The sequence below is a fragment of the Cibotium barometz genome, chromosome 60 (assembly GCF_041138505.1).
Source record: "Cibotium barometz isolate CiBa-2024 chromosome 60, ASM4113850v1, whole genome shotgun sequence".
Taxonomy (NCBI): Eukaryota; Viridiplantae; Streptophyta; class Polypodiopsida; order Cyatheales; family Cibotiaceae; genus Cibotium; species Cibotium barometz.
Window position 1 is genome coordinate 5,543,003 of NC_141105.1, and position 18,181 is coordinate 5,561,183.

The following is an 18,181-nucleotide window of genomic DNA, read 5'->3' on the forward strand; positions in this document are numbered from 1 at the left end:
CACACTTCACCTCCCAGTCTTCCTCTTCTAGGTTAATTACTTGGGCCATGCTAACGGAGGTGGACCAATTACGAAGCCTGGCTTTGCTAGCCTTAACTTCTTTTTTAGCCTTTGCTAAAGATTTATTTACTGCTCTTCTTGGCAGAGAGAGTTTTCTAGATTCTTCTAAACCTAAGGGTTCAGATCACTATGTGGCCATTAACTTGATCAGAACCTGAAAAATATTGAGCTCTCTATTCCATTGGTGTGGCAAAAGTCCACATGAGAGGTCTATGGCCTCAACATATCGAAGCTAATGCTCTTCATTCCCTCGTCCAAGAAGTACTACATGGGCTCCTCGTTGGTCACATCAGAATGATTATTACCGATATCCCAAGGCTACTCACAAGGTAGTAGGTCCCAATCAAATTATGCCCATCCATCCTCGTCCAAGAAGAACTACAGGCATGATAAAAGAACTTCCCTTCCAAGGGGTTATTCCCAATGTGAGACATAGTAGTGAAAGCTCCTATGCATGTGGTTTGGAAGAACGAGTTCTTTCCTTCCGCGTGGACTCTTGTGGGAGTCAATGATGGTTGTTGTATCTCACACTGTCTCATGAGACATTAGGTTGTTGCTAGCTCTCCCATGTTTTATCTGAGAGTAATTTCTATGATCAGGAGACATTAGGTTCTGGCTAGCTCTCCCATGTTTTATTTGAGACCAATTTCTATGATCATGAGACATTGGGTTATGGCTAGCTCTCCCATGTCTTATTTGAGAGCAATTTCTATGATCATGACCAACCATAGTCTGGCACACTTCACCTCCTCCTAGTTTTCCTCTGCTAGGTCAATTACTTGGTCCATGTCCTCCAGTCCCAATCAAGTTATGCCCATCCATCCTAATCCAAGAAGTACTACAGGCATGATATAAAACTTCCCTCCCCAAGGGGTTATTCCCAATGTGAAACATAGTAGTGAAAGCTCCTATACATGTGGTCTGGAACGAGATCACTCCTTCCACCTGCACTTTTGTGGGAGTCAATGATGGTTGTTGTATCTCACGCTATCTCATGAGACATTAGGTTATAGCGAGCTCTCTTATGTTTTATTTGAGACCAGTTTCTATGGTCATGCTGGCACCCTTCACCTCCGAGTCTTCCTCTTCTAGGTAAATTGCTTGGAGATGGAGCAAGTACAAAGCTTGGCTTTCCTAACCTTAACTTCTTTTTTAGCCTTTGCTCTACTAAGGATTTATTTCTTGCTCTTCTTTGGCAGAGCGAGAGAGTTTTCTAGATTCTTCCAAACCTAAGGATTCATCTCTCTATGCGGCCGTTAACTTGATCAAAACCTTAAGAATATTAAGCTCTCTTTTTTCCATTGGTGGCAAAGTCCACACCTGAGAGTCTATGGCCTCAACATATCAAAGCTAATGCTCTTCATTCCCTCGTCCAAGAAGTACTACATGGGCTCAGCCTCTTTGGTCGCATCACAATGATTACCTATTCTTAGGCTACGTACAAGGTAGCAGTTCTCGAGTCCCAATCAAATTATGGCTATCCATCGTCGTCCAAGAACTACTGCAGGCCTGATTTAAAACTTCCCTTCTAAGGGGTTATTCCCAATGCGAAATATTGTAGTGAGAGCTCCGATGATGCATGTGGTTTGCAACGTGTTCACTCCTTCCACTTGAACTTTTGTGGGAGTCGATGATGCTTGTTGTATCTCACACTGTCTCATGAGACATTAGGTTATGGCTAGCTCTCCCATGTTTTATTTGAGACCAATTTCTATGATCACGACCACGCTTCGCCTCCTAGTCTTCCTCTTCTAGCTCAATTACTCGGGCCATGTTAATGGAGATGAAGCAATTACGAAGCTTGGCTTGCCTAGCCTTAACTTCTTTTTTAGCCTTTGCTAAGAATTTATTCATTGCTCTTCTTGGCAGAGCGAGAGAGTTTTCTAGATTCTTCCAAACCTAAGGGTTCATCTCTCTATGTGGCCATTAACTTGATTAGAATATTGAGCTCTCTTTTTCATTGGTGGCAAAAGTCGACATGAGAATCTATGGCCTCAATATATCAAAGCTAATGGTCTTCATTCCCTCGTCCAAGAAGTCCTCTTTTGTCACATCACACAATGATTACCTATCCCAAGGCTACTTTTTACAAGGTAGCAGTTCTGGAGTCCCAATCAAATTATGGCCGTCCATTCTCGTCCGAGAAGAACTACAGGGATGATATAAAACTTCCCTTCCAAGGGGTTATTCCCAATGTGAAACATATAGTACTGAAAGCTCCCATGCATGTGGTTTGGAACGAACTCACTCCTTCCACCTGCACTTTTGTGGGAGTCAATGATGGCTATTGTATCTCACACTGTCTCATGAGACGTTAGGTTATGGCTAGCTCTCCCATGTTTTATTTGAGACCAATTTCTATGATCACGACCACGCTTCGCTTTCTAGTCTTCCTCTTCATTGGTGGCAAAAGTCGACATGAGATTCTATGGCCTCAATATATCAAAGCTAATGGGCTTCATTCCCTCGTCCAAGAAGTCCTCTTTTGTCACATCACACAATGATTACCTATCCCAAGGCTACTTTTTACAAGGTAGCAGTTCTTGAGTCCCAATCAAATTACGGCCGTCCATTCTCGTCCGAGAAGAACTACAGGGATGATATAAAACTTCCCTTCCAAGGGGTTATTACCAATGTGAAACATATAGTACTGAAAGCTCCCATGCATGTGGTTTGGAACAAGCTCACTCCTTCCACCTGCACTTTTGTGGGAGTCAATGATGGCTGTTGTATCTCACACTGTCTCATGAGACATTAGGTTATGGCTAGCTCTCCCATGTTTTATTTGAGACCAATTTCTATGATCACGACCACGCTTCGCTTTCTAGTCTTCCTCTTCATTGGTGGCAAAAGTCGACATGAGAATCTATGGCCTCAATATATCAAAGCTAATGGGCTTCATTCCCTCGTCCAAGAAGTCCTCTTTTGTCACATCACACAATGATTACCTATCCCAAGGCTACTTTTTACAAGGTAGCAGTTCTTGAGTCCCAATCAAATTACGGCCGTCCATTCTCGTCCGAGAAGAACTACAGGGATGATATAAAACTTCCCTTCCAAGGGGTTATTACCAATGTGAAACATATAGTACTGAAAGCTCCCATGCATGTGGTTTGGAACGAGCTCACTCCTTCCACCTGCACTTTTGTGGGAGTCAATGATGGCTGTTGTATCTCACACTGTCTCATGAGACATTAGGTTATGGCTAGCTCTCCCATGTTTTATTTGAGACCAATTTCTATGGTCATGCAAAACCATAGTCTGCACATTTCACCTCCCAGTTCTCCTCTTCTAGGTCAATTACTTGGGCCATGATAACGGAGATGGAACAATTACGAAGCTTGGCTTGCCTAGCCTTAACTTCTTTTTTTAGACTTTGCTACTAAGGATTTACTTATTGCTCTTCTTGGCAGAGCGATAGAGTTTTCTAGATTCTTCTAGACATAAGGGTTCATCTCGCTATGTGGCCATTAACTTGATCAGAACCTTAAAAATTGAGCTCTCTTTTCCATTGGTGGCAAAAGTCCACACATGGGAGTCTACGGCCTCAACATATCAAAGCTAATGCATTGTCTTCATTCCCTCGTCCAAGAAGTACTACATGGGCTCCTCTTTGGTCACATCAGCAGAATGATTACCGATATCCCAAGGCTACTTATTACAAGGTAGCAGTTCTGGAGTGTCCCAATCAAATTATGCCCATCCATCCTCGTTCAAGAAGTATTGTAGGCATGATGTAAAACTTCACTCCCAAGGAGTTATTCCCAATGTGAAACATAGTAGTGAAAGCTACTCCTATGTATGTGGTTTGGAACGAGTTCACTCCTTCCTACTGCACTTTTGTGGGAGTTAATAATGGTTGTTGTATCTCACATTGTTTCATGAGACATTAGGTTATGGCTAGCTCTCTCATGTTTTAATTGAGACCAATTTCTATGGTCATGCAAAACCATATTCTGGCACACTTCACCTCCCAGTCTTCCTCTTCTAGGTTAATTACTTGGGCCATGCTAACGGAGGTGGACCAATTACGAAGCCTGGCTTTGCTAGCCTTAACTTCTTTTTTAGCCTTTGCTAAAGATTTATTTACTGCTCTTCTTGGCAGAGTGAGAGTTTTCTAGATTCTTCTAAACCTAAGGGTTCAGATCACTATGTGGCCATTAACTTGATCAGAACCTGAAAAATATTGAGCTCTCTATTCCATTGGTGTGGCAAAAGTCCACATGAGAGGTCTATGGCCTCAACATATCGAAGCTAATGCTCTTCATTCCCTCGTCCACGAAGTACTACATGGGCTCCTCGTTGGTCACATCAGAATGATTATTACCGATATCCCAAGGCTACTCACAAGGTAGTAGTTCTTGAGTCCCAATCAAATTATGCCCATCCATCCTCGTCCAAGAAGAACTACAGGCATGATAAAAGAACTTCCCTTCCAAGGGGTTATTCCCAATGTGAGACATAGTAGTGAAAGCTCCTATGCATGTGGTTTGGAAGAACGAGTTCTTTCCTTCCGCGTGGACTCTTGTGGGAGTCAATGATGGTTGTTGTATCTCACACTGTCTCATGAGACATTAGGTTGTTGCTAGCTCTCCCATGTTTTATCTGAGAGCAATTTCTATGATCAGGAGACATTAGGTTCTGGCTAGCTCTCCCATGTTTTATTTGAGAGCAATTTCTATGATCATGAGACATTGGGTTATGGCTAGCTCTCCCATGTCTTATTTGAGAGCAATTTCTATGATCATGACCAACCATAGTCTGGCACACTTCACCTCCTCCTAGTTTTCCTCTGCTAGGTCAATTACTCGGTCCATGTCCTCCAGTCCCAATCAAGTTATGCCCATCCATCCTAATCCAAGAAGTACTACAGGCATGATATAAAACTTCCCTCCCCAAGGGGTTATTCCCAATGTGAAACATAGTAGTGAAAGCTCCTATACATGTGGTCTGGAACGAGATCACTCCTTCCACCTGCACTTTTGTGGGAGTCAATGATGGTTGTTGTATCTCACGCTATCTCATGAGACATTAGGTTATAGCGAGCTCTCTTATGTTTTATTTGAGACCAGTTTCTATGGTCATGCTGGCACCCTTCACCTCCGAGTCTTCCTCTTCTAGGTAAATTGCTTGGAGATGGAGCAAGTACAAAGCTTGGCTTTCCTAACCTTAACTTCTTTTTTAGCCTTTGCTCTACTAAGGATTTATTTCTTGCTCTTCTTTGGCAGAGCGAGAGAGTTTTCTAGATTCTTCCAAACCTAAGGATTCATCTCTCTATGCGGCCGTTAACTTGATCAGAACCTTAAGAATATTAAGCTCTCTTTTTTCCATTGGTGGCAAAGTCCACACCTGAGAGTCTATGGCCTCAACATATCAAAGCTAATGCTCTTCATTCCCTCGTCCAAGAAGTACTACATGGGCTCAGCCTCTTTGGTCGCATCACAATGATTACCTATTCTTAGGCTACGTACAAGGTAGCAGTTCTCGAGTCCCAATCAAATTATGGCTATCCATCGTCGTCCAAGAACTACTGCAGGCCTGATTTAAAACTTCCCTTCTAAGGGGTTATTCCCAATGCGAAATATTGTAGTGAGAGCTCCGATGATGCATGTGGTTTGCAACGTGTTCACTCCTTCCACCTGAACTTTTGTGGGAGTCGATGATGCTTGTTGTATCTCACACTGTCTCATGAGACATTAGGCTATGGCTAGCTCTCCCATGTTTTATTTGAGACCAATTTCTATGATCACGACCACGCTTCGCCTCCTAGTCTTCCTCTTCTAGCTCAATTACTCGGGCCATGTTAATGGAGATGAAGCAATTACGAAGCTTGGCTTGCCTAGCCTTAACTTCTTTTTTAGCCTTTGCTAAGAATTTATTCATTGCTCTTCTTGGCAGAGCGAGAGAGTTTTCTAGATTCTTCCAAACCTAAGGGTTCATCTCTCTATGTGGCCATTAACTTGATTAGAATATTGAGCTCTCTTTTTCATTGGTGGCAAAAGTCGACATGAGAATCTATGGCCTCAATATATCAAAGCTAATGGTCTTCATTCCCTCGTCCAAGAAGTCCTCTTTTGTCACATCACACAATGATTACCTATCCCAAGGCTACTTTTTACAAGGTAGCAGTTCTTGAGTCCCAATCAAATTACGGCCGTCCATTCTCGTCCGAGAAGAACTACAGGGATGATATAAAACTTCCCTTCCAAGGGGTTATTCCCAATGTGAAACATATAGTACTGAAAGCTCCCATGCATGTGGTTTGGAACGAACTCACTCCTTCCACCTGCACTTTTGTGGGAGTCAATGATGGCTGTTGTATCTCACACTGTCTCATGAGACATTAGGTTATGGCTAGCTCTCCCATGTTTTATTTGAGACCAATTTCTATGATCACGACCACGCTTCGCTTTCTAGTCTTCCTCTTCATTGGTGGCAAAAGTCGACATGAGAATCTATGGCCTCAATATATCAAAGCTAATGGGCTTCATTCCCTCGTCCAAGAAGTCCTCTTTTGTCACATCACACAATGATTACCTATCCCAAGGCTACTTTTTACAAGGTAGCAGTTCTTGAGTCCCAATCAAATTACGGCCGTCCATTCTCGTCCGAGAAGAACTACAGGGATGATATAAAACTTCCCTTCCAAGGGGTTATTACCAATGTGAAACATATAGTACTGAAAGCTCCCATGCATGTGGTTTGGAACGAGCTCACTCCTTCCACCTGCACTTTTGTGGGAGTCAATGATGGCTGTTGTATCTCACACTGTCTCATGAGACATTAGGTTATGGCTAGCTCTCCCATGTTTTATTTGAGACCAATTTCTATGGTCATGCAAAACCATAGTCTGCACATTTCACCTCCCAGTCCTCCTCTTCTAGGTCAATTACTTGGGCCATGATAACGGAGATGGAACAATTACGAAGCTTGGCTTGCCTAGCCTTAACTTCTTTTTTTAGCCTTTGCTACTAAGGATTTACTTATTGCTCTTCTTGGCAGAGCGATAGAGTTTTCTAGATTCTTGTAGACATAAGGGTTCATCTCGCTATGTGGCCATTAACTTGATCAGAACCTTAAAAATTGAGCTCTCTTTTCCATTGGTGGCAAAAGTCCACACATGGGAGTCTACGGCCTCAACATATCAAAGCTAATGCATTGTCTTCATTCCCTCGTCCAAGAAGTACTACATGGGCTCCTCTTTGGTCACATCAGCAGAATGATTACCGATATCCCAAGGCTACTTATTACAAGGTAGCAGTTCTGGAGTGTCCCAATCAAATTATGCCCATCCATCCTCGTCCAAGAAGTATTGTAGGCATGATGTAAAACTTCACTCCCAAGGAGTTATTCCCAATGTGAAACATAGTAGTGAAAGCTACTCCTATGTATGTGGTTTGGAACGAGTTCACTCCTTCCTACTGCACTTTTGTGGGAGTTAATAATGGTTGTTGTATCTCACATTGTTTCATGAGACATTAGGTTATGGCTAGCTCTCTCATGTTTTAATTGAGACCAATTTCTATGGTCATGCAAAACCATATTCTGGCACACTTCACCTCCCAGTCTTCCTCTTCTAGGTTAATTACTTGGGCCATGCTAACGGAGGTGGACCAATTACGAAGCCTGGCTTTGCTAGCCTTAACTTCTTTTTTAGCCTTTGCTAAAGATTTATTTACTGCTCTTCTTGGCAGAGTGAGAGTTTTCTAGATTCTTCTAAACCTAAGGGTTCAGATCACTATGTGGCCATTAACTTGATCAGAACCTGAAAAATATTGAGCTCTCTATTCCATTGGTGTGGCAAAAGTCCACATGAGAGGTCTATGGCCTCAACATATCGAAGCTAATGCTCTTCATTCCCTCGTCCAAGAAGTACTACATGGGCTCCTCGTTGGTCACATCAGAATGATTATTACCGATATCCCAAGGCTACTCACAAGGTAGTAGTTCTTGAGTCCCAATCAAATTATGCCCATCCATCCTCGTCCAAGAAGAACTACAGGCATGATAAAAGAACTTCCCTTCCAAGGGGTTATTCCCAATGTGAGACATAGTAGTGAAAGCTCCTATGCATGTGGTTTGGAAGAACGAGTTCTTTCCTTCCGCGTGGACTCTTGTGGGAGTCAATGATGGTTGTTGTATCTCACACTGTCTCATGAGACATTAGGTTGTTGCTAGCTCTCCCATGTTTTATCTGAGAGCAATTTCTATGATCAGGAGACATTAGGTTCTGGCTAGCTCTCCCATGTTTTATTTGAGAGCAATTTCTATGATCATGAGACATTGGGTTATGGCTAGCTCTCCCATGTCTTATTTGAGAGCAATTTCTATGATCATGACCAACCATAGTCTGGCACACTTCACCTCCTCCTAGTTTTCCTCTGCTAGGTCAATTACTCGGTCCATGTCCTCCAGTCCCAATCAAGTTATGCCCATCCATCCTAATCCAAGAAGTACTACAGGCATGATATAAAACTTCCCTCCCCAAGGGGTTATTCCCAATGTGAAACATAGTAGTGAAAGCTCCTATACATGTGGTCTGGAACGAGTTCACTCCTTCCACCTGCACTTTTGTGGGAGTCAATGATGGTTGTTGTATCTCACGCTATCTCATGAGACATTAGGTTATAGCGAGCTCTCTTATGTTTTATTTGAGACCAGTTTCTATGGTCATGCTGGCACCCTTCACCTCCGAGTCTTCCTCTTCTAGGTAAATTGCTTGGAGATGGAGCAAGTACAAAGCTTGGCTTTCCTAACCTTAACTTCTTTTTTAGCCTTTGCTCTACTAAGGATTTATTTCTTGCTCTTCTTTGGCAGAGCGAGAGAGTTTTCTAGATTCTTCCAAACCTAAGGATTCATCTCTCTATGCGGCCGTTAACTTGATCAGAACCTTAAGAATATTAAGCTCTCTTTTTTCCATTGGTGGCAAAGTCCACACCTGAGAGTCTATGGCCTCAACATATCAAAGCTAATGCTCTTCATTCCCTCGTCCAAGAAGTACTACATGGGCTCAGCCTCTTTGGTCGCATCACAATGATTACCTATTCTTAGGCTACGTACAAGGTAGCAGTTCTCGAGTCCCAATCAAATTATGGCTATCCATCGTCGTCCAAGAACTACTGCAGGCCTGATTTAAAACTTCCCTTCTAAGGGGTTATTCCCAATGCGAAATATTGTAGTGAGAGCTCCGATGATGCATGTGGTTTGCAACGTGTTCACTCCTTCCACCTGAACTTTTGTGGGAGTCGATGATGCTTGTTGTATCTCACACTGTCTCATGAGACATTAGGTTATGGCTAGCTCTCCCATGTTTTATTTGAGACCAATTTCTATGATCACGACCACGCTTCGCCTCCTAGTCTTCCTCTTCTAGCTCAATTACTCGGGCCATGTTAATGGAGATGAAGCAATTAGGAAGCTTGGCTTGCCTAGCCTTAACTTCTTTTTTAGCCTTTGCTAAGAATTTATTCATTGCTCTTCTTGGCAGAGCGAGAGAGTTTTCTAGATTCTTCCAAACCTAAGGGTTCATCTCTCTATGTGGCCATTAACTTGATTAGAATATTGAGCTCTCTTTTTCATTGGTGGCAAAAGTCGACATGAGAATCTATGGCCTCAATATATCAAAGCTAATGGTCTTCATTCCCTCGTCCAAGAAGTCCTCTTTTGTCACATCACACAATGATTACCTATCCCAAGGCTACTTTTTACAAGGTAGCAGTTCTTGAGTCCCAATCAAATTATGGCCGTCCATTCTCGTCCGAGAAGAACTACAGGGATGATATAAAACTTCCCTTCCAAGGGGTTATTCCCAATGTGAAACATATAGTACTGAAAGCTCCCATGCATGTGGTTTGGAACGAACTCACTCCTTCCACCTGCACTTTTGTGGGAGTCAATGATGGCTGTTGTATCTCACACTGTCTCATGAGACATTAGGTTATGGCTAGCTCTCCCATGTTTTATTTGAGACCAATTTCTATGATCACGACCACGCTTCGCTTTCTAGTCTTCCTCTTCATTGGTGGCAAAAGTCGACATGAGAATCTATGGCCTCAATATATCAAAGCTAATGGGCTTCATTCCCTCGTCCAAGAAGTCCTCTTTTGTCACATCACACAATGATTACCTATCCCAAGGCTACTTTTTACAAGGTAGCAGTTCTTGAGTCCCAATCAAATTACGGCCGTCCATTCTCGTCCGAGAAGAACTACAGGGATGATATAAAACTTCCCTTCCAAGGGGTTATTACCAATGTGAAACATATAGTACTGAAAGCTCCCATGCATGTGGTTTGGAACGAGCTCACTCCTTCCACCTGCACTTTTGTGGGAGTCAATGATGGCTGTTGTATCTCACACTGTCTCATGAGACATTAGGTTATGGCTAGCTCTCCCATGTTTTATTTGAGACCAATTTCTATGGTCATGCAAAACCATAGTCTGCACATTTCACCTCCCAGTCCTCCTCTTCTAGGTCAATTACTTGGGCCATGATAACGGAGATGGAACAATTACGAAGCTTGGCTTGCCTAGCCTTAACTTCTTTTTTTAGCCTTTGCTACTAAGGATTTACTTATTGCTCTTCTTGGCAGAGCGATAGAGTTTTCTAGATTCTTGTAGACATAAGGGTTCATCTCGCTATGTGGCCATTAACTTGATCAGAACCTTAAAAATTGAGCTCTCTTTTCCATTGGTGGCAAAAGTCCACACATGGGAGTCTACGGCCTCAACATATCAAAGCTAATGCATTGTCTTCATTCCCTCGTCCAAGAAGTACTACATGGGCTCCTCTTTGGTCACATCAGCAGAATGATTACCGATATCCCAAGGCTACTTATTACAAGGTAGCAGTTCTGGAGTGTCCCAATCAAATTATGCCCATCCATCCTCGTCCAAGAAGTATTGTAGGCATGATGTAAAACTTCACTCCCAAGGAGTTATTCCCAATGTGAAACATAGTAGTGAAAGCTACTCCTATGTATGTGGTTTGGAACGAGTTCACTCCTTCCTACTGCACTTTTGTGGGAGTTAATAATGGTTGTTGTATCTCACATTGTTTCATGAGACATTAGGTTATGGCTAGCTCTCTCATGTTTTAATTGAGACCAATTTCTATGGTCATGCAAAACCATATTCTGGCACACTTCACCTCCCAGTCTTCCTCTTCTAGGTTAATTACTTGGGCCATGCTAACGGAGGTGGACCAATTACGAAGCCTGGCTTTGCTAGCCTTAACTTCTTTTTTAGCCTTTGCTAAAGATTTATTTACTGCTCTTCTTGGCAGAGTGAGAGTTTTCTAGATTCTTCTAAACCTAAGGGTTCAGATCACTATGTGGCCATTAACTTGATCAGAACCTGAAAAATATTGAGCTCTCTATTCCATTGGTGTGGCAAAAGTCCACATGAGAGGTCTATGGCCTCAACATATCGAAGCTAATGCTCTTCATTCCCTCGTCCAAGAAGTACTACATGGGCTCCTCGTTGGTCACATCAGAATGATTATTACCGATATCCCAAGGCTACTCACAAGGTAGTAGTTCTTGAGTCCCAATCAAATTATGCCCATCCATCCTCGTCCAAGAAGAACTACAGGCATGATAAAAGAACTTCCCTTCCAAGGGGTTATTCCCAATGTGAGACATAGTAGTGAAAGCTCCTATGCATGTGGTTTGGAAGAACGAGTTCTTTCCTTCCGCGTGGACTCTTGTGGGAGTCAATGATGGTTGTTGTATCTCACACTGTCTCATGAGACATTAGGTTGTTGCTAGCTCTCCCATGTTTTATCTGAGAGCAATTTCTATGATCAGGAGACATTAGGTTCTGGCTAGCTCTCCCATGTTTTATTTGAGAGCAATTTCTATGATCATGAGACATTGGGTTATGGCTAGCTCTCCCATGTCTTATTTGAGAGCAATTTCTATGATCATGACCAACCATAGTCTGGCACACTTCACCTCCTCCTAGTTTTCCTCTGCTAGGTCAATTACTCGGTCCATGTCCTCCAGTCCCAATCAAGTTATGCCCATCCATCCTAATCCAAGAAGTACTACAGGCATGATATAAAACTTCCCTCCCCAAGGGGTTATTCCCAATGTGAAACATAGTAGTGAAAGCTCCTATACATGTGGTCTGGAACGAGTTCACTCCTTCCACCTGCACTTTTGTGGGAGTCAATGATGGTTGTTGTATCTCACGCTATCTCATGAGACATTAGGTTATAGCGAGCTCTCTTATGTTTTATTTGAGACCAGTTTCTATGGTCATGCTGGCACCCTTCACCTCCGAGTCTTCCTCTTCTAGGTAAATTGCTTGGAGATGGAGCAAGTACAAAGCTTGGCTTTCCTAACCTTAACTTCTTTTTTAGCCTTTGCTCTACTAAGGATTTATTTCTTGCTCTTCTTTGGCAGAGCGAGAGAGTTTTCTAGATTCTTCCAAACCTAAGGATTCATCTCTCTATGCGGCCGTTAACTTGATCAGAACCTTAAGAATATTAAGCTCTCTTTTTTCCATTGGTGGCAAAGTCCACACCTGAGAGTCTATGGCCTCAACATATCAAAGCTAATGCTCTTCATTCCCTCGTCCAAGAAGTACTACATGGGCTCAGCCTCTTTGGTCGCATCACAATGATTACCTATTCTTAGGCTACGTACAAGGTAGCAGTTCTCGAGTCCCAATCAAATTATGGCTATCCATCGTCGTCCAAGAACTACTGCAGGCCTGATTTAAAACTTCCCTTCTAAGGGGTTATTCCCAATGCGAAATATTGTAGTGAGAGCTCCGATGATGCATGTGGTTTGCAACGTGTTCACTCCTTCCACCTGAACTTTTGTGGGAGTCGATGATGCTTGTTGTATCTCACACTGTCTCATGAGACATTAGGTTATGGCTAGCTCTCCCATGTTTTATTTGAGACCAATTTCTATGATCACGACCACGCTTCGCCTCCTAGTCTTCCTCTTCTAGCTCAATTACTCGGGCCATGTTAATGGAGATGAAGCAATTACGAAGCTTGGCTTGCCTAGCCTTAACTTCTTTTTTAGCCTTTGCTAAGAATTTATTCATTGCTCTTCTTGGCAGAGCGAGAGAGTTTTCTAGATTCTTCCAAACCTAAGGGTTCATCTCTCTATGTGGCCATTAACTTGATTAGAATATTGAGCTCTCTTTTTCATTGGTGGCAAAAGTCGACATGAGAATCTATGGCCTCAATATATCAAAGCTAATGGTCTTCATTCCCTCGTCCAAGAAGTCCTCTTTTGTCACATCACACAATGATTACCTATCCCAAGGCTACTTTTTACAAGGTAGCAGTTCTTGAGTCCCAATCAAATTATGGCCGTCCATTCTCGTCCGAGAAGAACTACAGGGATGATATAAAACTTCCCTTCCAAGGGGTTATTCCCAATGTGAAACATATAGTACTGAAAGCTCCCATGCATGTGGTTTGGAACGAACTCACTCCTTCCACCTGCACTTTTGTGGGAGTCAATGATGGCTGTTGTATCTCACACTGTCTCATGAGACATTAGGTTATGGCTAGCTCTCCCATGTTTTATTTGAGACCAATTTCTATGATCACGACCACGCTTCGCTTTCTAGTCTTCCTCTTCATTGGTGGCAAAAGTCGACATGAGAATCTATGGCCTCAATATATCAAAGCTAATGGGCTTCATTCCCTCGTCCAAGAAGTCCTCTTTTGTCACATCACACAATGATTACCTATCCCAAGGCTACTTTTTACAAGGTAGCAGTTCTTGAGTCCCAATCAAATTACGGCCGTCCATTCTCGTCCGAGAAGAACTACAGGGATGATATAAAACTTCCCTTCCAAGGGGTTATTACCAATGTGAAACATATAGTACTGAAAGCTCCCATGCATGTGGTTTGGAACGAGCTCACTCCTTCCACCTGCACTTTTGTGGGAGTCAATGATGGCTGTTGTATCTCACACTGTCTCATGAGACATTAGGTTATGGCTAGCTCTCCCATGTTTTATTTGAGACCAATTTCTATGGTCATGCAAAACCATAGTCTGCACATTTCACCTCCCAGTCCTCCTCTTCTAGGTCAATTACTTGGGCCATGATAACGGAGATGGAACAATTACGAAGCTTGGCTTGCCTAGCCTTAACTTCTTTTTTTAGCCTTTGCTACTAAGGATTTACTTATTGCTCTTCTTGGCAGAGCGATAGAGTTTTCTAGATTCTTGTAGACATAAGGGTTCATCTCGCTATGTGGCCATTAACTTGATCAGAACCTTAAAAATTGAGCTCTCTTTTCCATTGGTGGCAAAAGTCCACACATGGGAGTCTACGGCCTCAACATATCAAAGCTAATGCATTGTCTTCATTCCCTCGTCCAAGAAGTACTACATGGGCTCCTCTTTGGTCACATCAGCAGAATGATTACCGATATCCCAAGGCTACTTATTACAAGGTAGCAGTTCTGGAGTGTCCCAATCAAATTATGCCCATCCATCCTCGTCCAAGAAGTATTGTAGGCATGATGTAAAACTTCACTCCCAAGGAGTTATTCCCAATGTGAAACATAGTAGTGAAAGCTACTCCTATGTATGTGGTTTGGAACGAGTTCACTCCTTCCTACTGCACTTTTGTGGGAGTTAATAATGGTTGTTGTATCTCACATTGTTTCATGAGACATTAGGTTATGGCTAGCTCTCTCATGTTTTAATTGAGACCAATTTCTATGGTCATGCAAAACCATATTCTGGCACACTTCACCTCCCAGTCTTCCTCTTCTAGGTTAATTACTTGGGCCATGCTAACGGAGGTGGACCAATTACGAAGCCTGGCTTTGCTAGCCTTAACTTCTTTTTTAGCCTTTGCTAAAGATTTATTTACTGCTCTTCTTGGCAGAGTGAGAGTTTTCTAGATTCTTCTAAACCTAAGGGTTCAGATCACTATGTGGCCATTAACTTGATCAGAACCTGAAAAATATTGAGCTCTCTATTCCATTGGTGTGGCAAAAGTCCACATGAGAGGTCTATGGCCTCAACATATCGAAGCTAATGCTCTTCATTCCCTCGTCCAAGAAGTACTACATGGGCTCCTCGTTGGTCACATCAGAATGATTATTACCGATATCCCAAGGCTACTCACAAGGTAGTAGTTCTTGAGTCCCAATCAAATTATGCCCATCCATCCTCGTCCAAGAAGAACTACAGGCATGATAAAAGAACTTCCCTTCCAAGGGGTTATTCCCAATGTGAGACATAGTAGTGAAAGCTCCTATGCATGTGGTTTGGAAGAACGAGTTCTTTCCTTCCGCGTGGACTCTTGTGGGAGTCAATGATGGTTGTTGTATCTCACACTGTCTCATGAGACATTAGGTTGTTGCTAGCTCTCCCATGTTTTATCTGAGAGCAATTTCTATGATCAGGAGACATTAGGTTCTGGCTAGCTCTCCCATGTTTTATTTGAGAGCAATTTCTATGATCATGAGACATTGGGTTATGGCTAGCTCTCCCATGTCTTATTTGAGAGCAATTTCTATGATCATGACCAACCATAGTCTGGCACACTTCACCTCCTCCTAGTTTTCCTCTGCTAGGTCAATTACTCGGTCCATGTCCTCCAGTCCCAATCAAGTTATGCCCATCCATCCTAATCCAAGAAGTACTACAGGCATGATATAAAACTTCCCTCCCCAAGGGGTTATTCCCAATGTGAAACATAGTAGTGAAAGCTCCTATACATGTGGTCTGGAACGAGTTCACTCCTTCCACCTGCACTTTTGTGGGAGTCAATGATGGTTGTTGTATCTCACGCTATCTCATGAGACATTAGGTTATAGCGAGCTCTCTTATGTTTTATTTGAGACCAGTTTCTATGGTCATGCTGGCACCCTTCACCTCCGAGTCTTCCTCTTCTAGGTAAATTGCTTGGAGATGGAGCAAGTACAAAGCTTGGCTTTCCTAACCTTAACTTCTTTTTTAGCCTTTGCTCTACTAAGGATTTATTTCTTGCTCTTCTTTGGCAGAGCGAGAGAGTTTTCTAGATTCTTCCAAACCTAAGGATTCATCTCTCTATGCGGCCGTTAACTTGATCAGAACCTTAAGAATATTAAGCTCTCTTTTTTCCATTGGTGGCAAAGTCCACACCTGAGAGTCTATGGCCTCAACATATCAAAGCTAATGCTCTTCATTCCCTCGTCCAAGAAGTACTACATGGGCTCAGCCTCTTTGGTCGCATCACAATGATTACCTATTCTTAGGCTACGTACAAGGTAGCAGTTCTCGAGTCCCAATCAAATTATGGCTATCCATCGTCGTCCAAGAACTACTGCAGGCCTGATTTAAAACTTCCCTTCTAAGGGGTTATTCCCAATGCGAAATATTGTAGTGAGAGCTCCGATGATGCATGTGGTTTGCAACGTGTTCACTCCTTCCACCTGAACTTTTGTGGGAGTCGATGATGCTTGTTGTATCTCACACTGTCTCATGAGACATTAGGTTATGGCTAGCTCTCCCATGTTTTATTTGAGACCAATTTCTATGATCACGACCACGCTTCGCCTCCTAGTCTTCCTCTTCTAGCTCAATTACTCGGGCCATGTTAATGGAGATGAAGCAATTACGAAGCTTGGCTTGCCTAGCCTTAACTTCTTTTTTAGCCTTTGCTAAGAATTTATTCATTGCTCTTCTTGGCAGAGCGAGAGAGTTTTCTAGATTCTTCCAAACCTAAGGGTTCATCTCTCTATGTGGCCATTAACTTGATTAGAATATTGAGCTCTCTTTTTCATTGGTGGCAAAAGTCGACATGAGAATCTATGGCCTCAATATATCAAAGCTAATGGTCTTCATTCCCTCGTCCAAGAAGTCCTCTTTTGTCACATCACACAATGATTACCTATCCCAAGGCTACTTTTTACAAGGTAGCAGTTCTTGAGTCCCAATCAAATTATGGCCGTCCATTCTCGTCCGAGAAGAACTACAGGGATGATATAAAACTTCCCTTCCAAGGGGTTATTCCCAATGTGAAACATATAGTACTGAAAGCTCCCATGCATGTGGTTTGGAACGAACTCACTCCTTCCACCTGCACTTTTGTGGGAGTCAATGATGGCTGTTGTATCTCACACTGTCTCATGAGACATTAGGTTATGGCTAGCTCTCCCATGTTTTATTTGAGACCAATTTCTATGATCACGACCACGCTTCGCTTTCTAGTCTTCCTCTTCATTGGTGGCAAAAGTCGACATGAGAATCTATGGCCTCAATATATCAAAGCTAATGGGCTTCATTCCCTCGTCCAAGAAGTCCTCTTTTGTCACATCACACAATGATTACCTATCCCAAGGCTACTTTTTACAAGGTAGCAGTTCTTGAGTCCCAATCAAATTACGGCCGTCCATTCTCGTCCGAGAAGAACTACAGGGATGATATAAAACTTCCCTTCCAAGGGGTTATTACCAATGTGAAACATATAGTACTGAAAGCTCCCATGCATGTGGTTTGGAACGAGCTCACTCCTTCCACCTGCACTTTTGTGGGAGTCAATGATGGCTGTTGTATCTCACACTGTCTCATGAGACATTAGGTTATGGCTAGCTCTCCCATGTTTTATTTGAGACCAATTTCTATGGTCATGCAAAACCATAGTCTGCACATTTCACCTCCCAGTCCTCCTCTTCTAGGTCAATTACTTGGGCCATGATAACGGAGATGGAACAATTACGAAGCTTGGCTTGCCTAGCCTTAACTTCTTTTTTTAGCCTTTGCTACTAAGGATTTACTTATTGCTCTTCTTGGCAGAGCGATAGAGTTTTCTAGATTCTTGTAGACATAAGGGTTCATCTCGCTATGTGGCCATTAACTTGATCAGAACCTTAAAAATTGAGCTCTCTTTTCCATTGGTGGCAAAAGTCCACACATGGGAGTCTACGGCCTCAACATATCAAAGCTAATGCATTGTCTTCATTCCCTCGTCCAAGAAGTACTACATGGGCTCCTCTTTGGTCACATCAGCAGAATGATTACCGATATCCCAAGGCTACTTATTACAAGGTAGCAGTTCTGGAGTGTCCCAATCAAATTATGCCCATCCATCCTCGTCCAAGAAGTATTGTAGGCATGATGTAAAACTTCACTCCCAAGGAGTTATTCC